This window comes from Dendropsophus ebraccatus, chromosome 2, assembly GCF_027789765.1.
Source record: "Dendropsophus ebraccatus isolate aDenEbr1 chromosome 2, aDenEbr1.pat, whole genome shotgun sequence".
Lineage (NCBI taxonomy): Eukaryota > Metazoa > Chordata > Amphibia > Anura > Hylidae > Dendropsophus > Dendropsophus ebraccatus.
In genome coordinates, this window is record NC_091455.1 from 4494689 (window position 1) to 4507099 (window position 12411).

The window sequence follows — 12411 nt, forward strand, 5'->3', positions numbered from 1 at the left end:
CTGTACTCAGAGATATCACTGTGTTATCTGTGCTGTTACATAGGACTGCAGGTGACATCTACTACATTATCTGCACTCAGAGATATCACTGTGTTACATAGGACTGCAGGTCATGTTTCTGTAACTTCTCCCATTCTCAGGTTTGTTTCCTCCTCCTCTCTGGATTGTGGCCCCCGGGGTGGTGTCTGGGCCCCTCTCATGTCTCCTGCTGTTATGGGATAATTGAGGGGCCCTGAGGATATAGATTCCTGCACAGAGTAATGTGGTGGAGCCCCCGGATGGTGTTATAGCGGTGGGACGGCCGGTCACATGCTAGATGGAAGTGTGACGCCACTACTATGGTGGACGGCCGAGATACAGCCGGACCTTAAGGGTTTTGTCACGTGACGCCAGTGCTAGGTGGGCACAGGTGAGATGGCACGCCTGCTTTTAGAGTGTAAGGACGGCTGTACCTTCTCCCCTGTGGTCGGGGTCCTGTTGGGTTGCTGCTGGGTTCCTTGGGATTATGTCACATATGGTCAGAGCGGTGTAGTGACCCTCCCGGATAGTAGGACCCCCCACCCACAGAGAGGGGAGATGTCCCAAGGTTGGCGTGTATGCTGGGCAGGTGGTGGTGAATAATCACAGACTCAGGTGATAACGCTGACTTGGTTACTACTTGTTAATGTGCAGCAGGTGATACAACGAAATCTTAAGAAACACTGATAGAGTTCCAATAAATACACGAACATAGAACCACCAGATCTGTGAGATAAGTGCGGAGCAGGATGTAGTAGAGTTGGTAAGGTTGTACTGGGGTAGCGTAGTAGAGAGGAGGGGGCCGTGAGAGTCTCAACCCAAGTAGTAATGTGCTCTGCCAGGAGGTTGGAGTATATAGAATACTTGTAGAGGAAGAAGAAACAACCTGTGCCTGTGTATTGACCTTTTCCTGTAGTCTTCACACCACCTTATGCCCACTAGCTTTGGCTGAACCGTACCAATGGGTGACACAGGCCCCAGACCCTGTTACCAGGGATGAGCGGAATGGTTAGGATTTATTAAGTACACCCGCGCTGCGAGATGGAGTTCATAGACTTTACATAACTTTGCTCCGGCCGGATCACTTCCGAGCTCTTTGGCTCTCTAATGGATCCTGTCCCGCACTGTTAAACTCCTAGTCCACGGCGTGGGTTGAGATGATCTGTTGGCTATTCCTTTCCTGAAGAGTTTAGCTGCATATGGCAGGTGCGGTGCTTCAAGAAAGAAGTTTGTAAGGGTCCGTTTACACAGAAAGATTATCTGCCAAAGATTTGAAGCTAAAGCCAGGAACAGACTATAAACAGAGATCAGGTCATAAAGGAAAAGCCAGAGATTTCTCCTCTATTCAAATCCATTCCTGGCTTTGGCTTCAAATCTTTGGCAGATAATCTGTCAAATAATCTTTCAGTGTAAATGGACCATAAGAGGGGACTGTCCTGCGTCCTACCCATGCGGGGTACTGACTACGACTACTTGTTAGGGGGGACCTGGCAGAGGGCCAGGACCCAGATAGAGCCACTGCGGAGAACTATCTGAGCTGTGTCCTTTCCCCACAGAATCCTGACGATAACTGAGCTACACTTCCTCTTTCCCATGTAACTGGTTCCTTCAGTGCATATAAGCTGAGCTGTGAGTGGCTGAGGAGTGTGAGTGGCTGAGGAGTGTGAGTGGCTGAGGAGTGTGAGTGAAGGTGTAAAGAGAGATAGGATAGGGGGAGAGAAGAAAGAACTTCTATTGGCTCACAGAATCAGGTGGTACAAAAGAAAAAACCAGTAATAGTGCAATACTCAGATATGTACAATACACATGTACGCATCCTTCTTTCCTGTATATACACATGTCCTCCTCATCTCATGTATAAACACATGTACCCATCTTCCTCCTCATCTCCTATATATACACATGTACCCATATTCCTCCTCCTCTCCTGTATACACACATGTACCTGTCCTCCTCATCTCCTATATACACACATGTGCCCATCCTCCTCATCTCCTCTATACACACGTGCCCATCCTCCTCATCTCCTCTATACACACATGTACCCATCTTCCTCCTCATCTCCTATATATACACATGTGCCCATACTCCTCCTCCTCTCCTGTATACACACACATGCACCTGTCCTCCTCCTCTCCTATATACACACATGTGCCCATCTTCCTCCTCATCTCCTGTATATACACATGTGCCCATACTCCTCCTCCTCTCCTGTATACACACACATGCACCTGTCCTCCTCCTCTCCTATATACACACACATGTGCCCATCCTGCTCATCTCCTGTATACACACCTCAATACATCAATGGACCCCTTCTGGGCTGAGGTGACACATGAGGAATAGAGCGTCTCTTACACTGGCAGAAAGCTTTCTATTCTCCAGCAGCGCCTCCCTAGGTGACATAAGGTATTACACTCAATCCTTCAGCTGTATGTATGAAACAATGGTAGTCACAACAACCATATGACAATAGGACAAACCAATGACTGGCATTACAAACATCTGTATACAGCGGCGCCCTCTAGTGGCTCTGAAGAACACGTCAATAATTAGGAGAATAACTCTGCTCCTTGTGTATCATCAGAACGAGGTTGTGTCATGTGACAGGAGGCTGACAGTAAGTCATAGCAATATAAGTGACGTTCAGCCGTAAGCTGGAAGGATAAAACAGGTTATAACATAGAGACGTCTCCATTACTAGGAGCCGAGAGTAATGTCACCTCAATCCCACAGCAGAAGGCGGCACAGTCATCATCCAGGAACGACAGACACGTCTTACAGAATCAGCGGCCGTCACATCAGATTTATGAGAGGATCAGCATTAAAGCCGTCACTCAGAAGTGAGTCCACCGCCAGGAATGTGGAGGACAGGCGTGTGTGCGAGGATACAGAGCTGGCGGGATACCTCGGAGAGAGCACATACACGGATATATATATATACAGTATATAGGGGGTGCAGTCACCTGGGAGATGGTGGTCACAAAGGCCCCGGGGAAATACCACACAATCTCAGCTCTGAAGCCTGGAGAAAGCCCGGGGCGGGGCCACTCTGGGTGGGGAGGCTCCTCAAGCAAGGCCCAGGCTCCAAGGCCTACACTGGGGGACCAGGCCAAGCTCTTTCTAAGGTACTTTTATACACAGATTATCTAACAGACTACTGAAGCCAAAGCCAGGAACAGACTAAAAACAGAGAACAGGTCATAAAGAAAAGACTGAGATTAGACTGAGATTTTTTTTTTTCTTTTTCCATCCATTTCTGGCTTTGGCTTCAAAAATCTGTCAGATATCTGTGTGTGTAAAAGAAACCTAAGTTGATGTAAATCCGCAGATTTTCAGTGAGCAAAAGAATGATGAAAAGTTACACGAGTGATATGAAGAGATGTGAAGATGGAAGTCAGTAAGACAACTGTGGAAATTATTGTTATTATTATTTATTTATAAAGCGCCCTTAATTCCAGAGCGTTATACAAGAGATGGGGGGGTAACAGACAGGAACAATACAAGATCAAACACATTACATGAAGGTAAATGGCAGACTGGTACATGGGGAAGAGGAGCCTGCCCGCAAGGGCTTACATAGAGAAAGAGGAGCCTGCCCACCAGGGCTTACATAGGGAGAGAGGAGCCTGCCCGCCAGGACTTACATAGGGAGAGAGGAGCCTGCCCGCCAGGGCTTACATAGGGAGAGAGGAGCCTGCCCACAAGGGCTTACATAGAGAAAGAGGAGCCTGCCCGCCAGGGCTTACATAGGGAGAGAGGAGCCTGCCCACCAGGTATTACATAGGGAGAGAGGAGCCTGCCCACCAGGTATTACATAGGGAGAGAGGAGCCTGCCCACAAGGGCTTACATAGAGAAAGAGGAGCCTGCCCACCAGGGCTTACATAGGGAGAGAGGAGCCTGCCCGCCAGGACTTACATAGGGAGAGAGGAGCCTGCCCACCAGGTATTACATAGGGAGAGAGGAGCCTGCCCGCCAGGTATTACATAGGGAGAGAGGAGCCTGCCCACCAGGTATTACATAGGGAGAGAGGAGCCTGCCCACAAGGGCTTACATAGAGAAAGAGGAGCCTGCCCACCAGGGCTTACATAGGGAGAGAGGAGCCTGCCCGCCAGGACTTACATAGGGAGAGAGGAGCCTGCCCACAAGGGCTTACATAGAGAAAGAGGAGCCTGCCCACCAGGTATTACATAGGTAGAGAGGAGCCTGCCCGCCAGGTATTACATAGGGAGAGAGGAGCCTGCCCGCCAGGTATTACATAGGGAAAGAGGAGCCTGCCCGCCAGGTATTACATAGGGAGAGAGGAGCCTGCCCACCAGGTATTACATAGAGAGAGAGGACCCTGCCCGCCAGGTATTACATAGGGAGAGAGGAGCCTGCCCGCCAGGTATTACATAGGGAGAGAGGAGCCTGCCCACCAGGTATTACATAGGGAGAGAGGAGCCTGCCCGCCAGGTATTACATAGGGAGAGAGGAGCCTGCCCGCCAGGTATTACATAGGGAGAGAGGAGCCTGCCCGCCAGGTATTACATAGGGAGAGAGGAGCCTGCCCGCCAGGTATTACATAGGGAGAGAGGAGCCTGCCCGCCAGGGATTACATAGTGAGAGAGGAGCCTGCCCGCGAGGTATTACATAGGGAGAGAGGAGCCTGCCCACCAGGTATTACATAGGGAGAGAGGAGCCTGCCCACCAGGTATTACATAGTGAGAGAGGAGCCTGCCCGCGAGGTATTACATAGGGAAAGAGGAGCCTGCCCGCCAGGGCTTACATAGGGAGAGAGGAGCCTGCCCGCCAGGCCTTACATAGGGAGAGAGGAGCCTGCCCGCGAGGGCTTACATGGTAATAGAGGAGCCTGCCCGCGAGGTATTACATAGGGAGAGAGGAGCCTGCCCACCAGGTATTACATAGGGAGAGAGGAGCCTGCCCGCCAGGTATTACATAGGGAGAGAGGAGCCTGCCCGCCAGGTATTACATAGGGAGAGAGGAGCCTGCCCGCCAGGTATTACATAGGGAGAGAGGAGCCTGCCCGCCAGGGCTTACATAGGGACAGAGGACCCTGCCCGCCAGGGCTTACATAGGGAGAGAGGACCCTGCCCGCGAGGTATTACATAGGGAAAGAGGAGCCTGCCTGCCAGGGCTTACATAGGGAGAGAGGAGCCTGCCCGCCAGGTATTACATAGGGAGAGAGGAGCCTGCCCGCCAGGTATTACATAGGGAAAGAGGAGCCTGCCCGCCAGGTATTACATAGGTAGAGAGGAGCCTGCCCGCCAGGTATTACATAGGGAGAGAGGAGCCTGCCCGCCAGGTATTACATAGGGAAAGAGGAGCCTGCCCGCCAGGTATTACATAGGGAGAGAGGAGCCTGCCCACCAGGTATTACATAGGGAGAGAGGACCCTGCCCACCAGGTATTACATAGGGAGAGAGGACCCTGCCCGCCAGGTATTACATAGGGAGAGAGGAGCCTGCCCGCCAGGTATCACATAGGGAAAGAGGAGCCTGCCCGCCAGGGCTTACATAGGGAGAGAGGAGCCTGCCCGCCAGGTATTACATAGGGGGAGAGGAGCCTGCCCGCCAGGGCTTACATAGGGAGAGAGGAGCCTGCCCGCCAGGGCTTACATAGGGAGAGAGGACCCTGCCCGCCAGGGCTTACATAGTGAGAAAGGACCCTGCCCGCCAGGGCTTACATAGTGAGAAAGGACCCTGCCCGCCAGGGCTTACATAGGGAGAGAGGACCCTGCCCGCCAGGGCTTACATAGCGAGAGTGGAGCCTGCCCGCCAGGGCTTACATAGGGAGAGAGGACCCTGCCCGCCAGGGCTTACATAGCGAGAGTGGAGCCTGCCCGCCAGGGCTTACATAGGGAGAGAGGACCCTGCCCGCCAGGGCTTACATAGTGAGAATGGAGCCTGCCCGCGAGGGCTTACAGTCTATAAGGTAATAACATCGGCAGCAAGCTCAGAGCCAGACCAGCAAGGTAAACGTATGGTGAGAGAAGCAGCAGGTGCACAGCCCCCCCGCCCCCAGACGGAAGATGGGGTGACCCAGGGGCACCAGGTGGTGTTAGGCAGGGCAGGTGTTGTGGTGCAGCGGCAGCACTTGTCACGGGGATAGGAGTGGTATATGTTCTCCCGGGGTCCAAGCACATGTGCATTAATAGGTTGTAGATGGTCCCTGGTTTTCCTGTAGGGTGGTGGTGGTGCAGAGGAAGTACAGAGTCCAGGATAAATTATAGACGTGAATTCTTTGGGCGGATTGCTGATTGACCTTGACAAATGCCTTTGAATCAATGGGACAGGCAGAACTTCAAGTGGAATCTGCAATGCGGATGCTGCTTGAAATTCCTCGCCTATTCCGTAGTGTTCACATTTCGTAGAACAGTTTACTGAAGTTTCTTAAAGGCACAGTTCACAGTAAAAACAATACTTTGTTAGCAAACTGCAATAGGGTAGCTTGAGTGTTGGCTGTCAGAGATCCCTTTTATATTGGTAATACATAGAGTCCAGCGGGCGGCACACTGGAGGGCAGCAACCTAGGGGACGGCAGATGTTGGAAGCACCACACGGGCTTTTGTCACAGTAGCCAGGAGTGGGACCAGGAGACACCTGAGGAGAAGGAGCCAAAGACACTGCAGAGTCCGAAACCAGAGGAGAAGGAGTCAGAGACACTGCAGAGACCAAAACCAGAGGAGAAGGAGCCAGAGAGACTGCAGAGACCGACACCAGAGGAGAAGGAGCCAAAGACACTGCAGAGACCGAAACCAGAGGAGAAGGAGCTAGAGAGACTGCAGAGACCAAAACCAGAGGAGAAGGAGCCAGAGAGACTGCAGAGACCAACACCAGAGGAGAAGGAGCCAAAGACACTGCAGAGACCGAAACCAGAGGAGAAGGAGCCAGAGAGACTGCAGAGACCAAAACCAGAGGAGAAGGAGCCAGAGAGACTGCAGAGACCAACACCAGAGGAGAAGGAGCCAGAGACACTGCAGAGACCGACACCAGAGGAGAAGGAGCCAGAGAGACTGCAGAGACCGACACCAGAGGAGAAGGAGCCAGAGACACTGCAGAGATCGAAACCAGAGGAGAAGGAGCCAGAGACACTGCAGAGACTGACACCAGAGGAGAAGGAGCCAGAAATACTGCAGAGACCGACACCAGAGGAGAAGGAGCCAGAGACACTGCAGAGACCGAAACCAGAGGAGAAGGAGCCAGAGACACTGCAGAGACCGACACCAGAGGAGAAGGAGCCAGAGAGACTGCAGAGATCAAAACCAGAGGAGAAGGAGCCAGAGACACTGCAGAGACCAAAACCAGAGGAGAAGGAGCCAGAGACACTGCAGAGACCGACACCAGAGGAGAAGGAGTCAGAGACACTGCAGAGACCGAAACCAGAGAAGGAGCCAAAGACACTGCAGAGATCGAAACCAGAGGAGAAGGAGCCAGAGACACTGCAGAGACTGACACCAGAGGAGAAGGAGCCAGAAATACTGCAGAGACCGACACCAGAGGGGAAGGAGCCAAAGACACTGCAGAGACCAACACCAGAGGAGAAGGAGCCAGAGAGACTGCAGAGACCGAAACCAGAGGAGAAGGAGTCAGAGACACTGCAGAGACCGACACCAGAGGAGAAGGAGCCAGAGACACTGCAGAGACCGACACCAGAGGAGAAAGAGCCAGAGAGACTGCAGAGACCGACACTAGAGGTAAAGAAGTCACTGAGAGCACAGAGACCGACACCAGAGGAGAAAGAGCCAGAGACACTGCAGAGACCGACACTAGAGGTAAAGAAGTCACTGAGAGCACAGAGACCGACACCAGAGGAGAAGGAGCCAGAGAGACTGCAGAGACTGACACCAGAGGTAAAGAAGTCAGCGAGAGCACCTGAGCCGCAGATTTGGGAGGAGATCCCAGGTCTTGTAAGGAGAATGAGGGAGCTAAAACACCATAAGCAAATGCTGCAACTGCAGATTGACTGTATAAACAGCTTAAAAACTGCGAGAGAGTAACGTCTTGTATGATACTAAACTGTACTCACTGAGCATTGAGCTGGCTGATGTGGTGAGGGAGATGGACTGTGTCCTGGAGAGGCTTACCAAAACCAGGAACACTTAGCGGAACAAGCACAGAATGTATCATCCCAGTCCAGACCCTTAAATGCTGCTTCTATGTCTCAGTGTGGGCCACGTGTCATCCTGCAAGCCCCAAGTTTTGTACTTCAGGAGAACAAGAACCACAGCCAAAAACATCTCCAGCTGTGCCAAAGCAGCAATCCAACCCTCAGAATGCACTACAAGTCCCAGAAGAAACAACACATGCACCACAAATCCCAGCTAACACTGCATTGAAAAACACTGGACAGTCATCTGGGCATCAGTCTGGGATATGGAACCATCTAAATGGGGTGTAGGCAATAGAAGTGTTGAGGCTGCCCCCCCCCCTCTATGGTCTAAACCCCAGAAAGTGCTCCCCGTCAGGAACTACCCTGGACCCGGGGTGCTCCATCATTTACCTCTATTACCCATTATACCGGCCAGGTGTTTTGGAGGAGAAAGGTGATGAGGCTTAAGCATAAGGGCAACAAGGAAGACCTCCCTGCCAGGAGATTAGTGATGCGGGAGCTCCTGTGCCACCAGATGGAAGAAATCCCTGCCAGGAGACTAGTGATCCAGGAGCTCCTGTGCCACCAGATGGAAGACCTCCCTGCCAGGAGACTAGTGATCCGGGAGCTCCTGTGCCACCAGATGGAAGACCTCCCTGCAAGGAGACTAGTGATCCGGGAGCTCTAGTGCCACCAGATGGAAGACCTCCCTGTCAGGAGACTAGTGATCCGGGAGCTCCTGTGCCACCAGATAGAAGACCTCCCTGCCAGGAGACTAGTGATCCGAGAGCTCCTGTTCCACCAGATGGAAGACCTCCCTGCCAGGAGACTAGTGATCCGGGAGCTCCTGTGCCACCAGATGGAAGACCTCCCTGTCAGGAGACTAGTGATTCGGGAGCTCCTGTGCCACCAGATGGAAGACCTCCCTGCCAGGAGATTAGTGATCCGAGAGCTCCTGTGCCACCAGATGGAAGACCTCCCTGCCAGGAGACTAGTGATCCGAGAGCTCCTGTTCCACCAGATGGAAGACCTCCCTACCAGGAGACTAGTGATTCGGGAGCTCCTGTGCCACCAGATGGAAGACCTCCCTGCCAGGAGACTAGTGATCCGAGAGCTCCTGTTCCACCAGATGGAAGACCTCCCTGTCAGGAGACTAGTGGTACGGGAGCTCCTGTGCCACCAGATGGAAGACCTCCCTGTCAGGAGACTAGTGATTCGGGAGCTCCTGTGTTACCAGATGGAAGACCTCCCTGCCAGGAGACTAGTGATCCAGGAGCTCCTGTGCCACCGAATGAAAGACCTCCCTGCCAGGAGACTAGTGATCTGGGAGCTGCTGTGCCACCAGATGGAAGACCTCCCTGCCAGGAGACTAGTGATCCGGGAGCTCCTGTGCCACCAGATGGAAGACCTTCCTGCCAGGAGACTAGTGATCCGGGAGCTCCTGTGCCACCAGATGGAAGACCTCCCTGTCAGGAGACTAGTGATCCGGGAGCTCCTGTGCCACCAGATGGAAGACCTCCCTGTCAGGAGACTAGTGATCCGGGAGCTCCTGTGCCACCAGATGGAAGACCTTCCTGTCAGGAGACTAGTGATCCGGGAGCTCCTGTGCCACCAGATGGAAGACCTACCTGCCAGGAGACTAGTGATCCGAGAGCTCCTGTTCCAACAGATGGAAGACCTCCCTGTCAGGAGACTAGTGATTCGGGAGCTCCTGTGCCACCAGATGGAAGACCTCCCTGCCAGAAGATTAGTGATCCGAGAGCTCCTGTGCCACCAGATGGAAGACCTCCCTGCCAGGAGACTATTGATCCGAGAGCTCCTGTTCCACCAGATGGAAGACCTCCCTGTCAGGAGACTAGTGGTACGGGAGCTCCTGTGCCACCAGATGGAAGACCTCCCTGTCAGGAGACTAGTGATTCGGGAGCTCCTGTGTTACCAGATGGAAGACCTTCCTGCCAGGAGACTAGTGATCTGGGAGCTCCTGTGCCACCGAATGAAAGACCTCCCTGCCAGGAGACTAGTGATCTGGGAGCTGCTGTGCCACCAGATGGAAGACCTCCCTGCCAGGAGACTAGTGATCCGAGAGCTCCTGTTCCACCAGATGGAAGACCTCCCTGTCAGGAGACTAGTGATCCGGGAGCTCCTGTTCCACCAGATGGAAGACCTCCCTGTCAGGAGACTAGTGATCCGGGAGCTCCTGTTCCACCAGATGGAAGACCTCCCTGCCAGGAGACTAGTGATCCGAGAGCTCCTGTTCCACCAGATGGAAGACCTCCCTGCCAGGAGACTAGTGATCCGGGAGCTCCTGTGCCACCAGATGGAAGACCTCCCTGTCAGGAGACTAGTGATCCGGGAGCTCCTGTGCCACCAGATGGAAGACCTCCCTGTCAGGAGACTAGTGATCCGGGAGCTCCTGTGCCACCAGATGGAAGACCTTCCTGTCAGGAGACTAGTGATCCGGGAGCTCCTGTGCCACCAGATGGAAGACCTCCCTGTTAGGAGACTAGTCGTCCGGGAGCTCCTGTGCCACCAGATGGAAGACCTACCTGCCAGGAGACTAGTGATCCGAGAGCTCCTGTTCCAACAGATGGAAGACCTCCCTGCCAGGAGACTAGTGATCCGGGAGCTCCTGTGTCACCAGATGGAAGACCTCCCTGTCAGGAGACTAGTGGTCCGAGAGCTCCTGTGCCACCAGATGGAAAACCTCCCTGTCAGGAGACTAGTGATCCGGGAGCTCCTGTGCCACCAGATGGAAGACCTCTCTGCCAGGAGACTAGTGATCCGGGAGCTCCTGTGCCACCAGATGGAAGACCTCCCTGTCAGGAGACTAGTGATCCGGGAGCTCCTGTGCCACCAGATGGAAGACCTCCCTGTCAGGAGACTAGTGATCCGGGAGCTCCTGTGCCACCAGATGGAAAACCTCCCTGTCAGGAGACTAGTGATCCGGCAGCTCCTGTGCCACCAGATGGAAGACCTTCCTGTCAGGAGACTAGTGATCCGGGAGCTCCTGTGCCACCAGATGGAAGACCTCCCTGTCAGGAGACTAGTGGTCCGGGAGCTCCTGTGCCACCAGATGGAAGACCTACCTGCCAGGAGACTAGTGATCCGAGAGCTCCTGTTCCACCAGATGGAAGACCTCCCTGCCAGGAGACTAGTGATCCGGGAGCTCCTGTGTCACCAGATGGAAGACCTCCCTGTCAGGAGACTAGTGATCCGAGAGCTCCTGTGCCACCAGATGGAAAACCTCCCTGTCAGGAGACTAGTGATCCGGGAGCTCCTGTGCCACCAGATGGGAGACCTCCCTGTCAGGAGACTAGTGATCCGGGAGCTCCTGTGCCACCAGATGGAAGACCTACCTGCCAGACTAGTGATCCGGGAGCTCTTGTGCCACCAGATGGAAGACCTCCTTGCCAGGAGACTAGTGATCCGGGAGCTCCTGTGCCACCAGATGGAAGACCTCCCTGCCAGGAGACTAGTGATCCGGGAGCTCCTGTGCCACCAGATGGAAGACCTACCTGCCTGGAGACTTGTTATCCGGGAGCTCCTGTGCCACCAGATGGAAGACCTCCCTGCCAGGAGACTAGTGATCCGAGAGCTCCTGTGCCATCAGATGGAAGACCTACCTGCCAGGTCACTAGTGATCCGAGAGCTCCTGTTCCACCAGATGGAAGACCTCCCTGCCAGGAGACTAGTGATCCGAGAGCTCCTGTGCCATCAGATGGAAGACCTACCTGCCAGGTCACTAGTGATCCGAGAGCTCCTGTTCCACCAGATGGAAGACCTACCTGCCAGGAGACTAGTGATCCGGGAGCTCCTGGATGACATTAATGTCCAGAATTGTGTTCATTCCCTCTTCCAGAACCATCTTGAGAGAGTGGATTTTTATGACAGTATGGAAGACTGGTGAATAGAGATGAGCGAATAGTGAAATATTCGATTCGATTGGATTCGATTTGAATAGCTCCTGATATTCGACTATTCGATGAATATCGAATCCCATTATAGTCTTTGGGAGAAAAATCCTTGGGACCTGGAAATCAAGATTCGACCACTAGGAGGTCACCAAGTCCAAGACATCTTTAGAAAGTGATGCAAACACCTCTGGATGCATCTGAGAAATCAGGGAAGCAGTATTACAGGGATCGGTATTATCGGGGTTAGCCATCCCCGGCAATAATGCCGATTCCTGTAATGGTTAATATTTAATTAATAAAACAAAGTTTAGTTCTAAAAAAAGTTATTCTCGTTGTTCAATAGCTTAACCCTTTAAGGACGGGGCCAATTTTCGTTTTTTTGCATTT